The sequence below is a fragment of the Pinus tabuliformis genome, chromosome 9 (assembly GCF_031772625.1).
Source record: "Pinus tabuliformis cultivar Carrire ecotype Pingquan chromosome 9, CPIR1, whole genome shotgun sequence".
Taxonomy (NCBI): Eukaryota; Viridiplantae; Streptophyta; class Pinopsida; order Pinales; family Pinaceae; genus Pinus; species Pinus tabuliformis.
The window spans coordinates 919,886,078-919,912,601 of NC_142307.1; positions in this window are offsets into that span (position 1 = coordinate 919,886,078).

The window sequence follows — 26,524 nt, forward strand, 5'->3', positions numbered from 1 at the left end:
CAGTTTAATCTTGGCAGATAAGTAGAGTGAAAAGGAGCTCAACAGTTTAATATGAGCCCTTGGATGTAATAAGTGTAGACTTAGATAGGAATCATTATGTAAAAGAAAAGAAAGTTTGATAAGGGTTTGCGAGTCCAGGTGCACCCTAATAAAGAAGTGAAAATGCTAGGGTAAAGTAGGTAGGGTAAGTAGATGATGGTTGTCGAATAAATATGTGGTGAATGATAAGTTCAAATGTTTAAATCTTTTACTTTCATCACTAAGCAAAGGCATGTATCATATGGAAAGAAACTTTAATATTCATAATCAAAATAATTAACTTCCCTACTCATTCCCCTAAAAATCTTCACTAATTTCCTAAGTGCCAAAGGTAATTGCCAAGTTAGAGGGGCTCAGAGAATTTCTCTGACTTTTGGAGGGACCAGACCCTCGGCTCAATAATTTGGAAATGCCCAAGGTACTTAAGCCCCTTCATCAATATTCACCCCCCTTCATAGGTTATTCATTCCCCTAATAAAGCTTTTCTTAAGTAAAATCTTATTTTACTTGGGAAAATAAAACACTCTCCATATAAACCCTTATATTCACTCAGCCTAAGTTTTAAATGGGTAGCATGAAAATGTTTTAAACTTAGCGTGCATTTCATAGTCCATAAAGTCATATTATCCACTAATGTTTATTATATAATTCCCCTATAAAACAAAATTACCCACGTCCGTATTATTATATGATACAAAAACCCCAAATTTTTATATATCCCGCCTCGATGGTTAAATATAACCGTAAATCAAACAATAAAATGGGATTAATTAACTAATCCGTAGTTAATTAAGAACCTGACCCCTGCCATGCTAAAACAAGGATTAATTAATCCCCACGATTAATTAATAACTTTTCAGACCAATCGCTTTACCCTCGATATGATTAACGCTTTAATTAATATTGGGCCCGCCCTCTATTAACCGTTTGCCACTTCACCTACTTGACAACCGTCCGATTGGATCCCACAGATCCGACAGTCATCGCGCATATCGCACGGGCCTCCGCGGTCGACATTTAGCGTGCGATGGTGAATGGTTTCGTGAATAGTACCATTGCCATGTGTCAAGCAGCATATGGAATCATGCGATCTCACCCAAAAACCACTTACCCTCCATTAGCGGTGTGATGAAACCCACTTACCACCTCCTACTAAAGACAAAACGTCAAATCACCTCCCCCTGACACCATCTGTCCAAATCTCAAACCCGCCAAAGGCTTTGACTTTGCATAAAAACAAAGTTAAAATAGTTTTTCGTCCTTATTCTGAAAACACATGCATGCAACCTAAACATTCAATGTCAACCAGCTCGTCAACCACCCTGAAACTTGCAGTTTGACACCATTCTAGTCCACTATTTACACCCAGTGAACCTGCTCTCCATTGCTCGTCACTAAAAAATAGGTATTTACCAATTTCCCTCCAGAAACCCTCTAAATACTTGATTTCCTCTATGATTACTTTGAAAAACCCAAAATTTGTTACAATTTAGTTGCAGAATTTATAATTGAAGACTCCCAGGACCCTCTGTTCACCAATCCTACTTGAAAACCCCATTTTACTATATAAATCCACAAGAACCAGAATGGAAACCCATGTGGTCCTCAGTATAACTCCTATCACTACCCCCCCATAGTGATTCGGATTATCTGCCCTTAGCATATAAAGATTTTCAAATAAAAGACCTGGTAACTCAAGGAAACTCCTTGAAAGTATTTTGTCAATGCCGGGACAATTACCTGAATGGCTCCAATCCCATAGGACTTTGGGAATCAAATCTCCCAAGGTACATGCTCCCCTCTGTGTGCATTTTCCCTCACATTATCTATCAATGTCATGCCAATTATAATCCCGCCATCAGAGCAATGAAGTCCCCCAATCAAACTGTTATCTTCACAACTACTACAGATTCAATCAACAAAATGCTTCAGTTTTAGCCCAGTCAAGACCTCACCCCTATTTCCCTTGGAGAATTACTAGAGAAATCATCTAAATTTTCCCAGTCTGAACTCATTCGCCTTTGCCAGACTTTTATGGATAAAAAACATCAACCAAAATATCCTCCTCCCTATCTGGAATCTTTCTTCACACAGATAGGAAAAAATATAGTCGATATGATAGCTGCAGTCATGGGTTTCAATACTAGTGAGCATGTGGATGAATTGACTCTAGTTTTAATGTCCATTTTTACCCCTGGTCAGCCTCCTGCTATCAAGTATAATTATGCTACTTTTATTTATGAGAAAATCCATGACCAGTTCATGAGGTTAGAAAATGAAAAGGTGTTCAAGTATTCTACAGTCATATATCACCTTTTCCTTTACTATTAGTTTGACAAGTTTCTATTCTCTGTCAATAAACTTGATACAAAGGGAAATCCCAGATCAATAATTTTTTGGACTTCTATCTTCCACTATACTTGTCCATATTCATACAATGAATTCATTGACCAGTTTGTTCACCCTGTGACCACCATGCTGACAGGAAGTCCCCCTCCTAGGATTAGTGATGAAATCAAAAGAATCCTTCAGCTCTCAAAACAGTACAAAATAGGTGACTAGTACTTATACTAGAATCACACAGAGATCAGAATTTATGGTTGTGAACTTCCTTCGTTCAAACTACCAAAGTATGTTCCTATGAGGTTGTTTTCCTTGGAATATTATAGGCAAATGTTAAACTCTGATCAGACTCATTTCACCAAGGCCAAGAAGAAAGCACAATTGAGAATTAAAGACCACTTAGGCCCATTTGTCTGCAACAATAGAGAAGTAGGCAACAGAGCAGAAGAAATCCTAGAAAAAATGAGATTAAAGAAAAGCTTTGCTTGGAGATATGATCCACAAGGTTTCACTTGTGATAGAAGAATGAAGCATAAGCTGTCACCATATTTCCATCACAGAATCCTTGAAATAGTGCAGTATGCAAATATGGATGAATGGAGGGAAGGAACTCTAGTTGAAATGGATAGTGATCAAGTTGAGGTAGAAAATGTGATGAAAGACCTAGAAAAGAGACTTGACCTAGACTCTTGTGAACAGGTACAAGTTGAATCTACTCAAAATCCAACACCAGAGCCTAGTGTCTCTACAATAGAGACTTCTCAAATGCACACACAGGAAATTAGTGCACCCCTAGCAGAACCACTATAGGAACAAGATCAAGGAACAAGTACTCTAGCATCAGAACAACTAGAGATGTCAGAGCAGCCTGAAATCTCTGAAGAAAAAGCTCCACAAAAACCTCATTCAGCTTAGGTTAACATGGGAAATCCCCCAGTTTTGCAGACTCCTCTGAATGAGGAAAAGAACTTGAAAAGAGACAAGGAAGTAGCTACCCCTGCCAGTGGTTCTTTAGACCAGTCTACTGCTAAGAGGCACAAGCTAAATCCATATTCAGAGGAAGAATTCTTTGAAGAAACAATAGGGAGTTTGAGGAAAGAAGGTCGAGACAATCTACATACATTCCCAATAGGTGGGACACCTTCCAGTTCACAAAGACAAGAGCTTGAAAGGTAGCAGAGTGCTGAAGTTTCATCTTTCAGATCTTCATCTGATAAGTTCATAGACATAAAAGGAAAATTCAAGGAGATAAAGGCCAAAAATGAGAAGTTAAAGGCCCAAGCCTATACTCAATACTTGAAGATGGCCCCAACCAATCAAACCAGATTGATGTCAGCTTATGACATCAAGGAAGGAAAAATGCAGATGAGTTTTCTAAAGCCTAAAGTACAGCAGCCCCAGTCAATTGCAGACTACCTCAAGACTGATTTTGAGGTCTTAGCTAAAGATATCCACCCCATAGATCAGATAGAACTGCATAAACAAACAGGGGAGATGGTTTATTCTACACTGACAAGCAAGGCAATGATGGCACATAGGTTGGAAAATTCACTGAACAACACTACTGCCCAATTGCAACTAGAAAAGGCCTCCTCACAGGCGAAGGACAATAGAATTAAAACATTGGAGGATTTGATTATTGAGTTGGGCCATAACCCAAAGGATATCAAAGCTGCAAAGAGCCTAATAAAGAAAAAGAATGAAGATATAGCTGCACTGAGAAAGCAGTTGAAATTTCCACCACTCATGCACCCACAGACTGCTGAAGTGATTGAGAAGAAGAACAAAGAAGAGCTTATGGACCTAGTCCTTAAGTTAAGTGAGCAACTAAAAGAGACAGAGAAAGAATTAGAGAAAACACTACAAATTAGGCAGAGTGAGTCGACCTTCTAACCTAAAAATGTAGTGCAAGTGGTTTCTACAGCAGTCCCTTCTACATTGGAAACTTCTCTAGCACCAAATGTCCCCTTAGCAACAGCTGAAACTATAGAAGTGGCAGGTACAGGTACATCACAGGTAGAAACCTCAAATCATAGCATAGAGGAGTTGATCAAGTCCATGGATGAAGTGAAGCTCCAAGTCTCTGAACTACAAAAGGTAAAAGAGAAATTCATTACTTTAGAGCAAAATTATGATGTGTCAAAATTCAATTTTGCCGAAGAGGTGGGAAAAAACAAAGGCTTGACTCAGTAGGTTAAAACACTGGAAAAATATCTTACATTTCAAAATCCTTTGACTGATATCATAAAAATATTATGGACCAATATCATTGAATCAATCAATGATATTTGGTCATCAATTCAAATCATTTTTTAACAGATTGACTTAGTGAAATTTGCTCTTCAAGAGATTGAAAAAACTAAGGGAGAACTAGGAGGGAAGCCTGAAGAAGCTATTAGGTTAATAAACTTTCTAAACAACAGAAACATGTATCAATTGGAACAATTAAACATTGAGGATAAGACTAGTACCATCCTCAAAATAAAGAAAGTATTGAGCAAAAGAGGTCTAATGCAAGGCCTAGAACACAAATGTCAAAATATGCAGGAAGACATAGATGAATTTATGGGGAAATTTGGCATCTTACAAAGTAAAGGACTTCCAAGTCCTTTAGTCATTAATGACAAGCTAATGAGACAGGATGATTATGTCAACAAATTATATTAGCTAGCTAATAGTCAAGCTAGTTCATTTTCCAGTTCATCTGCACCCAAGGCATTAACCACAGGGAGAGTTCTCTATGATAGTTTGGAGAACCTTTTTTATATTGAGCATGAAGTGAGGTACTTGTTTCCAGTACAACCAAATTTTGTAAAATACATAGAAGCAGATGAAATATTCATAAAATTGACAAGGACAAGAATACCGCGAGATGATTGGTGGACCAACATGAAAGACATCTTACGATTTACCATGGTAAAAAGTGAAATAAATTGAAGTATTTACCATAGTCAAATTTGGTAAAAAAGGATGAATGATGGTAAAACAGGTGAAGAGTATCAGTCACAGGTAAAAGAGTATCAGTGAAAAGACAAAATCAATCAGCCAGCACAAAATTACATGCAAGACAACAAGATGCATATTCATAGGACCTACCTCCAACTCCTTCAACAAAAACAGGGATAGCAAACAAGTAGTTCACATTCAGTTTCTACTTTCGAGACCATCTATCTCTATATTCATGTAAAATATATTTAGTTTTCCTAGAATGTATCTCTCCTAGTTAGGAGATGTAACTTTTGTATAAGTACTTCCTTATTCGAAGTATTGTGTGTGGATTCAAAGACATTTCTATAGACAATTTACTTTTGGAATTGAAGTGTTGTTGAACAACTTCTGTATGGCTGGTTGGAACAAAGTAATAAAGTAAATGACTTTTATAGGATACCTGTTACAAATGAGAAACAAATAAGTATTCTATATCTTATGTTTTTACAGTTTTCTTGTTTAGATACTCATATGTGTTTCATATCTGAATGATAAATGAAAAATTATATTTCAGAAAGAGCTTTACTGCATTCTGTCTTTAAAATCATTTGTATTCTTTATGTTTTCTTCCAAGCTATCATAGGTAGAGAATTCTTAATTCCTCCCTGCTTTTCAGTTTACCATTGTGATCATTTAACAAAGAATTCTTAATTGCTTTTTGTTAATGAGCACCCACTTTCCCTCATCTTGAACTTTGTTGAAGGATTCTTAATTGCCCTTCCTCCTTTTTGAGACCATTTCACTCTTGTAAGCTATCATTTGTCTTTTGTTTAGCTGTCTTGCCCTGTGAAACCCTCCTTTGTTAAATCAACCTGATCCAATTAAGCCATCCTCAGTTGACTCCATAGCCCAATGTGTTAGGCCCCTATACTACTAGTGTAACCCCTTATTGTTATTAGTACAACCCACTTATTATATTGATGTACCCATGTAGTGCCCATATTGTTACTAATGTGCCCCATAGAAGTCCACTATTGTTATTATTGTGCCCTTACATTATTATTGTTATGTCGGCTCTGATTATGTTATGACCCCTTAGACTCCTATATATAGAAAGGAGGTCTTATCATTTGTATCATCCAAGAATTGTTCATTTATGTAATGTAAAGGAGGTTTCCCCCTCGAAGAGGCTGAATTCTAAGGTGTTGATCTGTCTTTTCTATCTTTTCTTGAGTTGGTTTCATAACATTTGGTATCAGAGCTTTGGATTCTAGGGTTTCGTTGCTCCAAACAAGTCATCGTGGAATTTTAGCTATAACTTTGTTTCTGCGATGTTTCAGAAGTTTAAAAAAAAACCCATTTGAGAAGAAATCGCATTGAACCTCAGTTCCGAATTTCAGAGCGTTTAGCGCCATATTTTCGGAGATATGATCTGAGGAAATTGGTCTTTTTGCAGACTCCTGAATTACATTCCAAACAGGTGACCTGGGGAAAATCATCATAACTTTCTCTCTGGTGATCGGATTGAAATTTCGTAAGAAGGTACAGAAAGAGGACATACCGTAGTTTATTTTATGAATTTTTCAGATTCAAAGGTCGAAACAGTGACACGTGGCACTTCATAGAATTTCGCTCTTCTGGAAAGGTCTATAATCAGGTCATCTTGGGAGATTGTGCATAACTCTTTCTTAGAGAATCCAATTTGGATCAGATTGGTGACATTGGAAAGAGGACACAGAGGGCTACTATAGATCACAATTTCAGAACTTAAAAATCCGAAAGTATAGAGTTACAGTCATTTCAAGGTTGAGATCCTAAAATCAAGAAAAAGCAAGATGAGGAAGTTTGATGGCAAGGATCCGGTAATTTGGATACTTCAGATGGAGCAATATTTTGATCTACATGGTGTACAACTGTTACAAAAGGTATGTATTGCATCTTCATATTTAGAACCATATCAATTTTTATGGTACGAAGGGCTTTGTTCTTGTAAACAACTTGTTACGTGGTCAATTTTCACGAAGGAAATGATAGCACATTATGAGGATACAAAGAGCAACACCTTCTTCAGAGCAACACCACAACAATTGCAAAGAGTAAAAGGGCTTTGTGACATAGTGGAAAGCAAAATTATCGAAACCAGGAAGCGTACCCCTCACAACTATAAAGAAGGAAGTGTTGTTTCTCCTATCCTTCCACAACCTACAAGGGTTACACCACAACAATTGGAAGAAAAAAGAGAAAAAGGGCTTTGTTACAATTGTGATAGCAAATGCACTAAAGGTCATAAGTGTGCTGAGAAGAAATTATTTTACATATAATATGAATAAGAGGAAGAAAAGGATCAAGAAACATCAAAAGAAGAAGATATACGCCAGGACCCCACCCCAGAGAAAGAAGAAATGAATCAAACCATATCTTGTAAAGCATTGGCAAGAATTACCACTCCTCAAACTCTCAAGATAGAAGGATATATCAAGAAGAAAAAGGTGCAAGAAGTGAAAGATCACATCGAGAAAGAAGAAATGAATCCAACCATATCTTGTAATTCATTGTTCGAAATTACCACTCCTCAAACTATCAAGATAGAAGGACATATAAAGAAGAAAAATGTTCAAGAAGTGGAAGATCACATCGAGCATCAAGAAATGAATCCGACCATATCTTGTAAAGGATTGGAAGAAATTACCACTCCTCAAACCCTAGAGATAGAAGGACATATCAAGAAGAAAAAGGTTCAAGCAGTGAAAGATCACATTGAGCATCAACAACAAGTTCTCCAACTTTTAAAGGATAACACCACTTCAGTGCAAAATCAAACGAAACAATAGGTAGATCAACATCGCAGTGAAAAATGTTTTGATGTAGGTGATTGGGTATTTTTACTCCTACATATCAAGCAAGATATTTATGAGAAGGAAATGTTGGCAATACTACATGCACTTAAAAAAGGGCGACCTTACCGAATGGGAAGACTCTTCAAGGATGAGGATGTGGAAGCATTGTTTTGTGCTATTTATATTATCCAACCAGATTAGATAAACGAAGCAAGGTATGAATGGAAGAAGGACGAAGAAGTATGGCCACTTATTCAAAAGTTGTAAAAGATCCCAATTCAAACAATATTGCCAGATATTGAAAAGGAAGGAAAAATCATATTGGAACCTGGAGTAGTCACAGAAACAAGAACCCGACAGCTACGAAATCGATCAATTTCAGAGTATCTCATCAAGTGGAAGAACTTACCAGCTGAAGATTCCACATGGGAGGACAAGAATTTTATACAGAAGCATCAAGAACTACTCAAGCATTGAGGACAACGCTTTTTGAAGGAGAGGGGCATGTTAGGCCACTATACTACTAGTGTAACCCCTTATTGTTATTAGTACAACCCACTTATTATATTGATGTACCCATGTAGTGCCCATATTGTTACTAATGTGCCCCATAGAAGCCCACTATTGTTATTATTGTGCCCTTACATTATTATTGTTATGTCAGCTCTGATTATGTTATGACCCCTTAGAATCCTATATATAGAAAGGAGGTCTTTTCATTTGTATCATCCAAGAATTGTTCATTTATGGAATGTAAAGGAGGTTGCCCCCTCAAAGAGGCTGAATTCTAAGGCGTTGATCTATCTTTTCTATCTTTTCTTGAGTTGGTTTCATAACACAATGACCTGAAATACCTTGTTCTATCCATCTTCTCTCAAATTCCACTACCAAACAAAATCAAAACCCCCAAGCCTTCATAACTAGCCTAATATCTCACAAAACAAAGCTAAATCACAAATAGAGAGCCTTCTCTGAGTACAGATTGGCTAGTTCTGTACTTAAAAGATTGGTTTATGGTTACCTTGGACCCCTTTCCTTCTTCTAACAACTTCAAGGAAAATCTGAGTGATAACACAATCCTTTACAATTTGAATTGGGAATTATTTATACAAAATATTCCCAAATTATCTAATGTAAAATATCTAGATACATTAGAAAAATATCTAGATCTACTTCTACAAAAATACTAGATAAATATAGGGAAATGAAACTGCTGTAGCTATTGTCTCTAGGTTCAAGGATTCTGGTGTTGATGTGGCTGCTAAACCTTCTATTCTGCTGATGTTTGTTGTTGACTCATTACTTTAGTAACTTGCATAATTCTTCCCATCTTTCTTCATCTAGAATCTGGTATTTGATTAATCTTCTAAAAGTTTCATATACCTCAGTATATTTTTGAAAAGTTGTTTTTACCACAAATAAATGATTTATCTCATGCTTGATGAGTAAATCATAACTGAGGCCTTTTATAAACACTTTACCTGCGATTGTGCCTTTGATCTTTGTAAACCTGGATTTATCATTGACAACTGAACATAATTTCATTTGATATTCTTCTAAATCAATTAATTTATCTGTGACTCCCTGTAATCCAGGAAATCCCTTTTTTTTTACAATATATTTGTATATGTTTTTTTATATCTCAACATCTAACCTATCAAAAAAAATAATGCTACAACAAGATTAATGGATCTCTCCCTCCATAGATCCACTTGGTACGATATGGGCACCATTCATGAACTAAATTCTTCATCTCCTCCCTTCCATCTCTCAACACCTCGACAATGTCTAAACTTCTAATGATGCTTAACACTGGGTTCACTTGGGATATAGAATCCTCGCTTTATCCCCTCAGTCATCCCTGACTTCTTATTCTCACTCTCCCAGAATTTTGTGGCCTCATATCTCCCTTGTTCCATACTCACAATTACTCTTCCTCTTACAATCTATAGTATCTATTTTCTTGTACACTACTACATCACCTCAAACTTTCACTGTTGTTCAATTTCCACCATCACTCGCTTGTTCAAAGTTTTATAACCATCTTTCTAGATTCATCCTCTTTCGCACCATCGTGACACTGACCACTTCTATCAATTTCATCAAATATGAATCACTACATCCCTGATCTAAATTTATGTGAAATATCTATCTCCGGGTTGAAGAGATAGTTGGCACGTGCCCACTCTCTAGATAGCTCCAATTCATTCTAACTATGTATGTTCCACCTCATTGTTAACTCCTCCAATCCATTGATCCTGATACCTAGGGATTGAAAAGATAACCTAAATGCTCTCATCGGCTCCGTAGATCTCATTTGGGAAGATTCATATATTTTCTCTTGCGCTACTAACCATCACTAAGCGAGAGATAATTACTCCATTTCCTCCACACATGACTCTCAGCAGGTCACCTATTGTTGTTATTACTAGATTGAATTTGTGTTTTGATTACCCTTCCACATAATGTTGGTATTGTGTGATCTAAGTTAGATGTTAGGGATTAAAATAATTGTTGTCTAACTACCACCTTGGCATGATCATTTAGACTCTAGTTGTATATTTCTCTTAAATGGGATGCCCCCAACACTATGTGTTTCAAACCCCTATGCTCATATCACCAAGGACACCCATAGTGTGCAATGTTCCTCCTTATCACAAAGTGTTATATTCTACAACAAACTAAAAATTTCTACTCTCGATACCAAAATTATTAATTCTACACAACTACTCTAACAACCACTTACAATTCATATTCAAAAAATCATGTAAAATTTTTTATTTATTTAGTTTTATTCATGGTTCATGGGAGCCCTACTATCCCTATACATATTCAACCAACTATCATTGACAAATCCTTCTCTTAGGGTCCCATCTAAGTTCTTCATCTACAGAGGTCCTACCTCAATCACTTACTTAATCACATACAGTCCTAACCAATGCATCTGAAATTTTCCCGGGTGCTTCAAAAGATTGTTGTCATACACCACGTTGAAAAATATTATGTCTAATCCTCCTATCATTCCATTCTTTATCTATTTATTTTTTCACATCCTACTGAAACCCATCTATTTTTTGGTATTCCTTTAACTATAGGAGTTCCTGCAATCTTTTCTCCATTGTGTCATGTTTTGTTAGCTTTGTAGCTATTGAAATGTGCAAACTAGGTACTAGAAACTCCACGAGTATCAATACTTCTCACCCATATACCAATCAGAAGGCATTTGACCTGTCAGTTTCTTGCATGTGGTCCTATATGTCCACAAGACCAATGGTATTCTCAAATCCAAATCATCACACTACACATTACACACCTTAGTGAGCAAAGTCTCCAATATCTTATTAAATGCCTCCTTGGTACCAATAGCTTGGGGATGATAAGGAGATCACTTATGATGGTAAATATGAAACTCCTATGTTAACACTGCAATGGTCTTGTTCATAAAATTAGTGCCTTCACTCATAAGGATCCACGGAAAATCAAATTTGATCACTATGTTTTTTAACATAAAACATGCAACTCTCTCTATGTTACAATCTTTGACTTGCATGGCTTATTCCCAGCATGTCAAATAATCAATAGTAGTAATGATGTACCCTATGTTAGTCCTCCTTTATAGTGGGTTAATCGTGCCTAGAATGTTGATTTCCCATTTATCAAACGATTGTAGGATGCTTTTGGGTAACAATAGAATATCGTCTCTCTTGGATGGTTTCCCCACTCATTAACACACATCATAGGTTCTATAGAATTCATTTGAATCACCATTTAAGGTAGGCCACAATAGTCCCATGCAGAAGATATTTTGCATTGTATCCATTCCTGCATAACTTCCTCCAGCAATGCATGTGTGTGCCTTGGTAAGTATCATAGTCCTCTCATGTTCTAGCACACATCTCCACAATATCCTATTTGTACCCAACTTATATAGAGAGCCCCCAATAGTTTGATAATCAATCGCTTTTACTATCAATTGCTTATTTTGTTAGTATAGCCATCTAGTGCCATCCATGTACTAAAATGACTTGCAATGTCTAGAAAATTATAATATACCATAGTCACTGCAAAAAGATGTGCATCTGGTATATTATCTTCTATATTTTATCCATGTTCACTTGTAGTCATGCGGGATAAGTGATCAGGCCATGCATTCAATTTTCTTGGCTTGGTCACTGCTTGGAAATCATAATCCTGAAAATACAATAACCACCTTTAAATCATGCCACACCCGCCCCCAACATGAGCTTGTTAATGAGGTATTTCAATGTAGAGTAGTGTCTATACAGTTTGAACTTATTTCCCAATAGATAATGTCTAAACTTTTGGAGTGCATACACCATCGCAAGTCCCTCTCTCTATGTTGCGGTGTAGTTATGTGTTGAAAATGAAGCAAGAAAGTCTAAATTTTGATTTTTTCCTTAATTAAAATGGAGGAAATTCGAAATTCCACACCAGCAAACAAATTGGAGGAGTTAACTGAAGTGACATGGAAATTTTCACTCAGTTAAGAACACTGAATTTGAGTTACTAAATTCAATTTCAGTTTGCTTGAGTTGATTCCTAAAAATTAGGAGTCTAGCTCAGTTAATTCAAGTTAGGGACACGAAGTTTAGTTGTGTTCAGTGGGTTCCTAAATTTAGGAGCCTAGGCTGAGTTAATTTCGGTTGTAGCAATTCAATTCATTTAAATTGAGTTATGGTCAGTTAAACTAGTTCTATTGTTTGAGGAACTAGTGGAGGGTCAAGTAGTGGGGTGTGTAGTTAGTCACAACTCAGTGATCAATTAGCCTAAATTAGCTCATGCATGCAAAGAATTTGAGTTACCCAATTGATATTGTAGTTCAAGGGCAGTGTACTATCAGTTTTAAACTATTCCAAGTTGTACAGGTGGTTCATGCAATTAGAGGAATGACCTAAAGGAACTGTGCAACCCAAATGAGGGAGTTTCCTAATTAATATGGACCTAACTCCCAGAGGAACAATGCAAGGAATTAGGATTTTTGGAAGGCTTGAAATTTTCTAAGGGTTGGCCAGGTTCAGTCAGTTTGGAAGAGGATATGCAAAATAGGTGTAGGTTGAGCTAAATGTTGAGAAGAGCATATTACATTCATCCAGTTTCATTGATTAATGCAATACAGATAGTCAGGGGTTTTGAGAAGTTTCTTTCCCCTAGATAAACCTTTGTGTATGTGTCTTGAATCTTGATGCATGTTAATGATTTTTGTTCTCGGTCGCAAATTTTCTTTCACGGATCAATAAAGTAGCTTCTAGTATTGTGATTTAGTAAATTTCTTGAGTAGTTTTGAATCTATACATTAATTTATACATGGTATCAAAGCTCAATTTGTAGAAATTTCTACATGTTATCAATGAAGGAATCACAATATAGAAGATATTTTGAACTTGTTATTACAGGAGCATCGAACTTGTAGGATCGTTTCTTCAAAGCTAGCAAGATGGATTTATATGTTCTAAGACTCAAGTTCCCTTGAGGAAAGCCCAAATTATGTTGCATGGAGGGACCAGATGGAGGTAGTACTGGAGGAGAATGGGTTGAAGGAATACATTGATAATTATGTTCTGAAACCAGAAGCATTTGATTCTCAGAATCTAGCTGAATGGAAGAAGTGTGTTTCCAGGGTGAGGATAATTAGATTAGAGGGTGTACGAGACCATAATTTCTCTAATAACCATAGGAAAGAGACTCTATATGCAATGTGGAAAGCACGGACATATTTTCTCTAGAGTAGTAGTGACCACAGGAAGATAAGACTCAAGGACAATCTTTGAAATATCAAGATGCAATAGAGTGGCACTATTCCACAGTACATGAGCAAGTTTACACGGTGTCATGATGAACTTGGCAGGATCGGTGCTACTATCCCTGAAGAAGATCTGGTAACTCTAGCCCTCTTCGGCCTTCCCAAGAGCCGATATAGTTATCAAGATTCGATAAATGGTAGAGAGAAAATACTGTAGTGGGAGTCGCTATGGTCTGATCCAGTGTAGGAAGAAATAAGGAAGATCAACATAGATGGGACCTTATCTAAAGAAGAGTAAGAGGGATTTTCATTAGTGAGTAAAGGAAGGAAGGCTAAGAGGAAGAAGTCCCAAAAAGAGGCTAATTCCAGCCAAGAGGAAAAGAAGAAATACTGTTCCAAAATCAGGTGCTTTCATTATCGTGAATACAGGAACTATGTCATGGAGTGCCCACAGAAGAAGGAAAGAAAGGATCCTGCAATAGCAGTAGCAGTTGAAGCCTTGGTTTCACAATTAGAGCTTGACTTTACTCTCATCACATGTATAACAATCATGGTGATGGGAAGCATGTGGTATCGGAATAGTGGTGCCTTGTTCCACATGACTGGGAACAAAGATAATTTTAGCACTCGGAGTAGAAAGATCTCCATATGAACATTGAGTTTTGAGATGACGGGAGGTATAGTGTGACTAAGATCAGTTCGATCACCTTTCAGAGGGACTTGGGCTCCCCTCTTAGGCTCAAGGATGTGATGTTTATTCTAAGTGTAAAGAAGAATCTGGTTTCTGTCATGGTGTTCGAAGACCGTGGCTACAATGTGACAATCAACAAAGGAAATGCATTCCTAAGACACATTTCCATGGGAGAGGTGAATGATATTGGTGCTTTAGTCAATAACTTACATGCACTTGATGTAGAATATTCATGTAAAGCATTGAGGAGAAAGGCAGAGACTAGAGATTTGGTGGTTGAGAGGGATCATGTTAAACCTCTCAACATGCAGCCTCAAAAGTAGTATCAGGAAGCTGTGGAGCAGCCACATATGGAGAAGCAAAGAAGAGTTAGATTGGAGACATCCACTAAAGAAGACACCTCTAGTAGGGGGGAATTTCAAGCAAATTGGACAGAAGGATCGCATGCAACTATATCTCGAGGAGTGAGGTGGAGTGATGTAGATCCTTAGTCCAAGAGTTGTAGAAATTTAGGTAGGGTCCATTGAGGCATTCTCCTCATGCATCATTACCTTTCTATGGGGGCCCACAGTATTCAGTAGCAGGAGGATTAGTGTCAATCATATACTGAGGAGTGTAGAGAAGTGTTAACAACAAAGCAGGAGGCTCAGTAGTAGAGTCAGCAATAGCATAATTTTCCTAGTAGGCAATAGCAAACACAATTTATTTAGTTTGTTTTTTTTTTATTCTTTTCAGTTGCAATAGCAACAAAAATAGTGAGAAGTGTTGCATGCAGTTAATTCCACAGGTGGTGGATCAGGGTAGTTGTGAATCCCTTTCTTGCTAAGAGGGAGTGTCGAAAATGCAACAAGAAAGTCTCAATTTTTATTTTTTCCTTAATTAAAATTGAGAAAGTTTGAAATTCCACATCAACAGATAACTTGTAGGGGTTAACAAAAGTGACATGGAACTTGTCACTCAATTAAGAATGTTGAAGTCAAGTTAATGACTTCAAGTTCAGTGTACTTGAGTTGATTCCTAAAAGATAGTGGTCTAGCTCAGGTAATTTGAGTTAGGGACATGAAGTTGTGTTGTGTGTAGTGGGTTCCTAAATTTTAGGATCCTCGGTAGAGTTAATTTCAATTGTAGCAATTTAATTTAGTGAATTGAGTTATGGTTAGTTAAGCTAGTTCCAACTATTGCAGGAACTAGTTGAAGGTCTAATAGTGGGGTGTGTATTCAATCACAACTCATTGATCAACCGGTTAACTGATCAATCAGCCTAAATTATCTCATGCATGTAGATAATTTGAGTTACCTAGTTGAGATTGGAGTTCAAGGGCAATGTACTATCAGTTGTAAACTATTCCAAGTTGTACAGGTGGTGCATGAAGTCAGAGGAATGACCTAAAGGATTTGCGCAATCCATATGAGGGAGTTTCCTAATTAATAGGGGCCTAATTCCGAGTGGAATAGTGCAAGGAATTAGGAGCTTGGGAAGGATTTAAATTGGATAAGGATTGGTTGAGTTCAGTCAATCAGACAGAGGACAGAAGATACATGTGCATGTCGAGCTCAAGGTTGAGCAGAGCATATTGTATTTGTCAGGTCCGTCTACTACTAGTGTAACCCCTTATTGTTATTAGTGCAACCCCCTTAATATATTGTTGTGCCCATGTAGTCGTCATATTGTTATTATTGTGCCCCATAGAAGCCCACTATTGTTATTATTGTGCCCTTACATTATTACTGTTATGTCGGATCTTATTATATTATGACCCCTTAGACTCCTATATATAGAAAGGAGGTCTTGTCATTTGCATCATCCAAGAATTTCTCATTTGTGTAATGTAAGGGAGGTTTCCCACTTGAAGGGGCTAAATTCTAAGGCGTTTATCTCTCTTTTCTATCTTTTTCTGACCTCGTTTCATAACATTTGGTATTAGAGCTTTGGATTCTAGGGTTTCGCTGCTCCAAAAGGTCATCGTGTAATTTTTGTTGTAACTTTTTTTTTGCAAAGTCTCAAAAGTGAGAAAAACAACCCATTTGAGACGAAATTTCATTAAACCTTGGGTTCGAATTGCAGATCTTGTCTCGCTATATTTTCAGAGATATGATTTGAGGAAGTTAGGGTTTTTGCAATCTCCAGAATTTCATCTAAAACAAGTCATCGTTGAATTTTCGCTATAATGTTTTCTCTACAATTTTTTAGAAGCTAAAAAAAATCCATTTGAGAAGAAATCGTTTTGAACATCAAGTCTGAATTTTAGATCTTATCTCGCTATATTTTCGGATATATGATCTGAGGAAGTTAGGGTTTTTGAAAACTCTCAAATTACATCCTAAATAGGTGACCTTGGGAAAATCATCATAACGTTCTCTATGAGCATCAAATTGAAATTTTGTAAGAAGTTACAGAAAGAGGACGAATTGTATTTTGTTCGGGTATAGTTTTCAGAACCTAAGGTTGAAACAGTGACACGTGGCATGTCGCACAGGTTCACTCTACTAAACTAGTATATCATTAGGTCATTGTAGGAGAATGGGAATAAATATTTCTTCAGGAATCCAATTGCAATCAGACTTGCAGAGTTAGAAAGAGGACTCCAAGGGCTATTACAGGCCTCAATTTTAGAACTTAAAGATCCTAAATTACAGATTTATAGTCATTTCAAGATCGAGCTCCTAAAATCAAGAAAAGCGAGATGAGGAAGTTTGATGGAAAACATCCGATAAATGGGATACTATAGATGGAGAAATATTTTGATCTACATGGTGTACCACTGTTACAAAAGGTACATATTGCATCTGATTATTTATAACCGAATTAATTTTTATGTTATAAAGGGATTTGTTCTCGTAAACTACTTGTCATGTGGTCAATTTTCACCGAGGAAATGATAGCACATTATGAGGATATCAAGAGAAACACCTTCTTTAGCCAATTGATAGATCTCAAACAAAAGGGTTCAATGGCAGAGCACATTGAGGACTTTCAAAAATTGGATATAAGGGTAAATGATATTCTAGAGAAGAAAAATTTAAATAGTTTTATCTATGCCATGGAAGCTGATATCAATGGTATGAAAGCATATTGGAAGAAAGGCATGGAAGATTTGAAGAAAGACATGGAAGGTTTGAAGGAAGGTGGGACAAAGCTGCTACAAGAAAGGCCTCCTAATGACGGAAAGGATTAAGAAACGACAAAAGAAGAGGATATACACCAAGAACCAACCCTAGAGAAAGAACAAATGAATCCGACCATATCTTGTATTGCAATAGCAGGAATTACGACTCCTCAAACTCTCAAGATAGAAGGACATATCAAGAAGAAGAAGGTTCAAGCAGTGAAATATCAGGAAGAAAAGTATCAAGAAACATCCAGAGAAAAAGATACTCACTAGGAACTAACTCCATAGAAAGAAGAAATGAATCTGAGCATATCTTGTAATGCATTGGTCGGAATTACCACTCCTCAAACTATAAAGATAGAAGGACATATCAAGAAGAAAAAGGTAATAGTGTTGATTGATTCGGGTAGTACCCATAATTTTATTCATTGTAAGATAGCCAAGGAATTGAATTGCTTCTTATATCCAGCACCAGAGTGTCAAGTGATGGTTGTAAGTGGAGGAACCATAAATTCCTCTAGAAAGTGCCATAATATCAAGTTATCCATGGGAGAATATGTATTGAATAGCCCAATGTTTTCTGTTCCAATGGGTGGTACTGATGTTGTACTAGGAGTCCAATAGCTACAATCCTTGGGTACAATAGCTTTTAATTTTCAAGAACTTTTCATGAAATTTTCTTTGGAAGGAAAGGAAGTTGAATTAAGGGGTATCACAAGGAAAGCAGGAAAGTTAATCAGCTCTAATGGAATGACAAAGCTTCCAAAGAAAGGAAACGAAGTGTAATTTCACAAGTATGTTCACTAAAGGTTCCCACATCGAAATCATCTATTTCTCTAGATATCCAAAAAGTCTTGGACAATCATTCCAAGGTATTTGAGACTAACAAAGGTCCCCCATGTATTCATGATCATGATCATGATATTCATTTGATTCCAGGAAGTGTTCCTCCAAACATCAGGCCTTATAGATATCCATATGCCCAAAGGAGTGAAATTGAAAATATGGTTGCAGAAATGGTAGAGGTTGGTATAATTATCCAACCAAATTTGATAAACAAAGAAAGGGATAAATGAAAGAATGCTAAAACAGGGTAGGAACTCATTCAAAAGTTGTCAAAGATCCCAGTTCCAACAATATTGCCAGAACTTGACAAGGAATGAAAAATCATATTGGAACCTGAAGCATTCACAGAAAAAAGAAGTTTACAGCTACGAAATCGATCAATTTTAGAGTATCTCATCAAGTGGAAGAACTTACTTGCTGAATATTCCACATTGGAGGACAAGGATTTTATACAGAAGCATCAAGAACTACACAAGCGTTGAGGACAACACTTTTTGAAGGAGAGGGGCATGTTAGGTCCCTATACTACTAGTATAACTCCTTATTGTTATTAATACAACCTCCTTATTATATTGTTGTGCCCATGTAGTCCCCATATTGTTATTATTTTGCCCATAGAAGCCCACTATTGTTATTATTGTGCCCTTACATTATTATTGTTATGTCAACTCTAATTATATTATGACCCCTTAGACTCCTATATATAGAAAGGTGGTCTTGTCATTTGTATCATCCAAGAATTGTTCATTTTTGTAATGTAAAGGAGGTTGCCCCCTTGAAGAGGCTGAATTCTAAGGATTTTATCTCTCTTTTCTATCTTTGTGTGAGCTGGTTTCATAATATTATTCATCTAGTTTATTTGATTAATGAAATATAGATAGTAAGGGGTTTTGAGCATCTTCTTTTCCATATATAAATCTTTATGTATGTGTGTTGAATCTTCATCCATGTTAATGATTTTTGTTCTCGAGCATGAATTTTCTTATGTAGATCAATATAGTAGCTTCTAGTCTTCTGATTTAGTAAATTTCATGAGCATTTTTGAATCTACACATTACTTACATTATGTTCTACTATGGACAACTTCCTACTAGAAAATGATATGTAATGATCTATTTCTACCTTCGTCGGCTGTGCAAAAATCACTTCTAGTGCAAGTGATGAAGCATTGACATGCAAATGGAATTCCTTTTTCTAATCTAAGAATTCCATAATCAACGCGGTCGCGAACTTCTCTTTCATGGTGGCTAGGTCTTTTTGGAACTCCTCATTCCACTAGAACCTCATATCCTTCTTTAACATCTTATCCATTGGTGTAGTAATGTCTGTGTATCTTCTAATAAACTTCTGGTAGTAACTTGTATGCCATAGGATAGACTGTAATTGCCTAACTGACATAGGTGGTGGTAGATCCACTATGACTACAATCATGGCCATATCCACCAGTAGACTTTGTTTTCACACTACATGTCCCAATAGAATGCGAAAGGGAGAAAAATATTCACTTTTTGATATTTAATGAATTTTGCAGCTATCTGCACCTTCCCAACATCAAGCACAAAACTTTTATGTGCCTTTTCAATAGACCAATCACATTCAATTCGTCCAAATAAAACTCTCTAAAATTTTGGATAAATTCCTTGACAATTGTGACAACTATGCACAAGAAGATTGTCGACACTTTATTCAAGCTGAATGGAATCACAATGTACTAGAAACACCCCCATTATGTGGTTAACATTGTATTGTGTCTATTTTCCTTTGCAGTCTTCACCTGATAGAATCCCAAAAATCCATCAGTGATTGAATAGGCCCCCTATCCACCCATGTTCTCCAATATCTCATTAATAAATGGATTTGGAAAGGGATCATGCATGAAATATTCGTTCAACTTTCGAAGATCCACAAAAATTATTATTTCTCATGTCTTTCTATTTTGGACAACCATGGGATTGATCCATTATGACTCTACCACAAGCTTGATAATTATCTCTTTCAACATTTTTAAAAAACCCATTTCACCTTCTCCTTGTATATTGGATTCAATCAGTAGGGCCTTTGCTTTATTAGTTTCACATCAAGCTTTAAGATTCTCATTTCACCCATTTCTCCAACAAATCCTTTGATATCCACAAATGTGTTGTGGAAAATAAGTCCAAATATTCACACAACAATTAGGGAATCTTCCCTACTATCTGATCATACTAGTATTATCCTATGATCACGATTCTGGTATTATCCTCCATCCCAATATTTACTTTCGTAGTTTTTATGGGATGCACGTAGTCAACTTACTACAATTTCGGCCCACTAACTGCATGCTTCCCTTCAATTTAAGGAATTTGTATATTCATGGGGTAGCCATCGTCTCTCCCAGCTTTTCAACATTATAACATGCCATGAACCCTTGTAATTTCTAGGAATGTTTATGTTCGATACATAAAGGTATGACCCATGGATCTATTAGCTCCTCCATGGTGGATATCTTCTGCCACAATACCTTTAAGGCCTTATCAAGTGTCGACTCATATTCCTCAAAGATAAAATACGTTGAAACATTATATTATGTCATACCATTCCATTGTTCCTTTGTGGACGTCCAACTCAATGTACTAGTTCATGGGGATTGTTTCCAACATATCCACAAACTGGTCCGCAGATCCATTCACACTTTGGTACATGTCCTCAGATCCATGTTGCAACACACTATTTCATGTGAGTTCTTGGGCACCCCATTCCTATATATTTCACATCATGTACTCTTAAAATAGTCCCAAACTTAATGCACAAGAATTGTCTACACTAGGCCCATCACTCAATCTAACCTCTGTGTGCAGTCCACCACCTAGTCAATGTTGCACACAAAGAAACATCCAAATTGGGAACCCTTAGTCTCTATAGTACCTAATCCTCCAATTATTGCACGAATATAGTTACTATTGATAGTCCAGCAAAATGAGGTGGGAAATTCACCTAAGTTCTTATCTAGTGCACTACCCTGGTGAGGTGCACATAGTTTTTGGTGCTTACTACATGCAACCTTCTTTTCTAATTATCTAGTGAAACCTCTATATCAAAAGTGAAGGACCCCATGATATGCCAACTATGTACCTTATGATCAATAGTATTATGTAATCTTCCCTATGGGCTATCACATTATAAATGTTATCCAAATCCTCTCGACTTAACTCCCACTTAACCACTCCTTTCTTCGAGTCCAAAGGTGTTATTACTTGAAATTCCCCTACCTTAAATATCATCTACCTCTTCTTCAAGTTAATAATTACTTGGTTATCAAATGCACAGTCAATCATCAAGAGAGTAGGGTATGGATTGATGTCATCTACGATGTTCATGACCTGAAAATTAGAAGTGTGTCTAACTCCATTGATGTTTATGGGTATGCCTATCAATATACCAATCAAGAAGACGCGATGTTGATTTTCTAGCCTCAACTGGATAGGGGATCATGTTAGCTTTGGTGTCCCCATCATCTCCCACATACTATTTGGTAATATATTCACATAATATATGAGATCTAATATGATATTCTCCATCTCATAGTCTCCCACCGGGGTCTCGAATATGAATTCCTTAGGTCATTTTCTTCAAGCCACCTAGTTTACCAAGCACGGTGAAGTTCCTGCAAGAACCACCTCAGAATTATTTTTTCATTGTTCAACCATTATTTTGAATTTTTTCAGCACCTCCTCATTCCATACTAATTCAAGGAAAATATTCAATAGATTCTAAATCAGGCTTACCTCTACTTCGATCTCTCTATGAGAAATCTCATTATACATGAATGGTATTGCAAACTCCTGAAGTCCCTCCTTCTTATCTGTAGGTTTTAACCCTGTACAGAAATTACCTACATATGAATTCTACATACGAATTCTAAAACACAGAAAATAAATAATGCGAGAGTAGAACACATAAAACACATATACACAGAGATTTTCCCCTGGATCCCAAAACCGGGACTACCAGCTTGATTTTTCATTATTGTTCCTTTCAATGTTATAATACATATTTATACATGCCGAAGCATCCAATACCATGGACCAAAAACCATCGTGTGTAATACCATGCACCGAAAACCATCGCGTCCAAAAAACATGTGCGAAAATCATGCACAAAACCATAGCTGGGTTTGCCTAACCTAACATAGGGTCCAAAACCAAAATTTTCTGGGGCGTTGCCGCAAACCCCATAAAGTGGGGTTACAGGTGCTCCTCAAACCCCCTGTTAACTACGTGGAAAGAATATAACACAGCCCAACACTATCCCACTTTGTAGTGACCATTTCCATTCATGCTTCTTTGTAATTCACCTTCTCCTTGGTTGGATCAAATGTTGGAGGAGGTTTGGCATCCTTCCTTACCCAGTTTCATTGTTGAGTCCCTAGATTTGCAACATCATCTCCATTCCTAATGCCTCCTCATGTCACTGCTCTAAATCGTGGTTGAGCTTTATGAGGCTCGACCAATATTATCTATACATTCGACCCCTTCTTCTCCTACCACTTTGCAATTATCTAGGGCCAATTTTCGGTCACATGATCTAGTGCACTACAATAGCTACATGTGCAGCAAGGGTTGGGACAATCCCATGTGAGGTTTCCATGTGTTCCAAAGTTATAACAAATAGTAGGTCCCCAACTTCTTGTGAATTTTCCTCTTCCTCTCACTGGCTCTCCAAGACCTCTAGCTACCATTCCTTGTCCTCATCCAGGCTGGTTGTATTGACCAACTTTATTATAGCCTGACTGATTGAATCTTGTTGTCATGGCTTCATTTCACTCAGGCCCATGTACCCAGAATTAATGAAAAGTGTGCTTGTGTGTCATTTCTATTGCACAAAAATGGTGTATATCATGTCCCAATGACTTGCAAAAGTCACAAAATACATTCCACATAGATGCCTCATATTTATACATTATTTGATAGTTCTGCAAGGTATGGCTTCATACTTGGTATAATTCACACCACAGGGCTCTACCCTGTGCAACCGAGTTAGATGCACCTATTGTGATGTATTATGTTATAAATTTACATTCATTCCTATGGAGACATTATGTTCTACTGATGGTAAACCACACCTCCTCTCATTTCTATTTTCCCTTGGTCAAATCCTACAATTGGCGAGTCAGTGCAACAAGGTAAGAATCCATTTGCACCATTCCATTACTTTCCCCAATCCCCGTTGGAGACACTTCGAGTTTTAGCACAATCTTCAATGCTTCTAATTGTGAATATATCCACTACTTCATGAAGGGAACTCTAATGCACTGAGTTACTCCATTAATGAACCACTCCTTGTGTTATGCATCCAGGATCTCTAAGTTTAATCTATCCTTCAAGGTCTTGAATATTTGGTCAAAATCCCAAAAAAACTCGCTTGGACCTTACTTAGTCTCTTTCAACTTTGTAATGCATTGAGATTCTAATTTTGGATTTTGAAACTCCCTAATTAGGGAATGTTTGATATCATTCAACAACCTAGTCTATCCATCCAAAGTCGTGATTTTGTACTTCATATACCAAGTTATCCCGCAATCCCTAAACATAACCTACAATTGTTCAATCTTAGTTTCCTCATACTCGACATACTTGGATATCCAAACGGCTTCAGAGACAAACATATGTTGCTTTGAATACTCATTCCCAACACCATGGAACATAGGAATCCTCATCTATACTCCTCCCATTCTGTTCTACATAGTACCTCCTAACAAAGTGCTTCTAGAAAAACCTGTGCTATGAGACAAATGCATGATCTTTTGTGGAACAAAATGAACTACAATACTCTATAACACCCCCCTACTAGCCTTCTAACTCAACTACTACTACTACCTCCAACCCCTTGACTATGATTACATTCTACGATATTAGTCATAGTATGTTGTGTGCTTACCTCAATATTCATAGAAGCATGTGGGGTCATGGGCTTGACAACAAGCATGGTCTAAATCAGTTGAATGAAATTCATAAACTCCATACTTCATGGGCTAAGCTAATGGAATTCTTCCTCCTGCACTTAAAGTGTGATGTGTCAAACTATGTTCCCTGAAGACTCTGGTCACTTGCACTACTCCTTTTCCTTTGGTTTCTCACCTCTCTCCCTAGGATTTTCCTTGTGAGAGGTATAAATGTTGACTGGATTCCTCCTGCATCACATTTTGAAACCTCTGTCCACTCCTCAATGTGCCAACCTCCAAATTATATATCTCCATTTTATCTCTATGTCATCTTCATGCCTACAGTTCCTTAACACTCGATATCCTTCACATTCTTCCCACTATTTCTCCACTTCCTTCTCCTCAAACCACCTCTTGGTTCTCCTACAAATTCCCCTTGACATGTGAGAAGTTTAGTCACTCTTAGTGTCAAATTCCATAGGCAGGGTTCCATGGTTACACAATAACATCTTGATTGAAAGAGGTAGTGACTAGATGAATCTTCCTCATGGACCTTGCAAGAAATCTCCCTATGGTGTACTATGTGATACTATGGCTTCTACTACAAACTCAATAATATATCCTTCTAATACACTTTCAAACCAAAAATCCATAGCATGATGAGCCTTATTACATACTACTTACAATTGACACATGTTCTCTAGAGTCCATTTTCTTGGTCCGTCACGGAAATAAGTCAGATTCTTATCCACCAACAATTGAATCTATTATGTCAAGATGATTGGGAATTATATAAAGAATATCACATGGAATTAGTGAGCACATAGTTTTGCAACCAATATTGAGTGTTAATCCTTTAATCCTTGATCTCGCTTGTTGCAAACTCATATTTCCTATGATTAAACCACTGGGTGATTTCTTCGTTTGTCAAATTCCATAGCATCTATATTCTTGTTACAAAGAAATCCCTTCATACAACAATCCTGATCTCGACAATGAAATGATTTTCTGTTTTGGGGTTCAGGCAGACCACGATTGGTGTGAATTTCAGCTGACAAACCCACCTCAACATTGGCCCTTTCAGCATCACCCATAGAGTGGTTGACATCTCACTCGAGGTACCATGGGGGACTGCTAGAACCAGGTTTTTGTAGTCATATGGAATTGTTGTATGTGCAGTGGTAATTGTGTAACTTACTATTTAGTGTCCATGACATTAACAAAAAAGAAATACAATGAACATACTAAACTCCTATTTTCCACAAGATCTTATAGAACTCCACTCTAACATATGGAAACAATAAAAATGACACACATATTCATAAGAAATGTTTGAGGGAAATCTGATCAATCATCCATTAATTCATCACAAGAACGAACACAATGCACTACAACTAAGTGTTCTGTAAACTAGCTCACCCGTTTTTAGGGCCCTATAATACAAGTGTAGCCCCCATATTGTTATTGTTGTCCCTTATAGAAACCCAATATTGTTAATGTGTACCCTTACATTATTATTTTTATGTAGGCCTAATTATATTTTGATCCCTTAAACTTTTGTATATACCAAGGAGGTATTTTCATTTCAATCATCCAAGAATTGGTCATTTGTGGGATGTAAAAGGAGGTTTCCTACTCGAAGAGGCTTATTTTCAATTCATTGATCTATCTTTTCTCCTATTTTTGGGATTTGGTTACATAACATTTGGTATTAGAGCTTTGGATCCTAGGGTTTCACTACTTCAGACATGCTATCTTGGAATTTTCATTATAAATTTTTTTATGTGAGGATTTAGAAGTGAAAATTATTACCACATGGAGAATAAATCTCGATGAAAATCTGGATGCAATTTTATACCTTATTTTTCTACATTTTTGGACATATGGTTTTAGGAATTTAGGGTTTCTATGTGCTCTAGAATTCAATCTTAAACATGCGTCCCTGGGCAAATTGACATAAATATCATTTCACACCTCTAAATTGAATTTCATAAGAAGTGGCAGAAAGTGAATAGAATTTTGTTTCTTGGGTATAATTTCTAGGTCTGA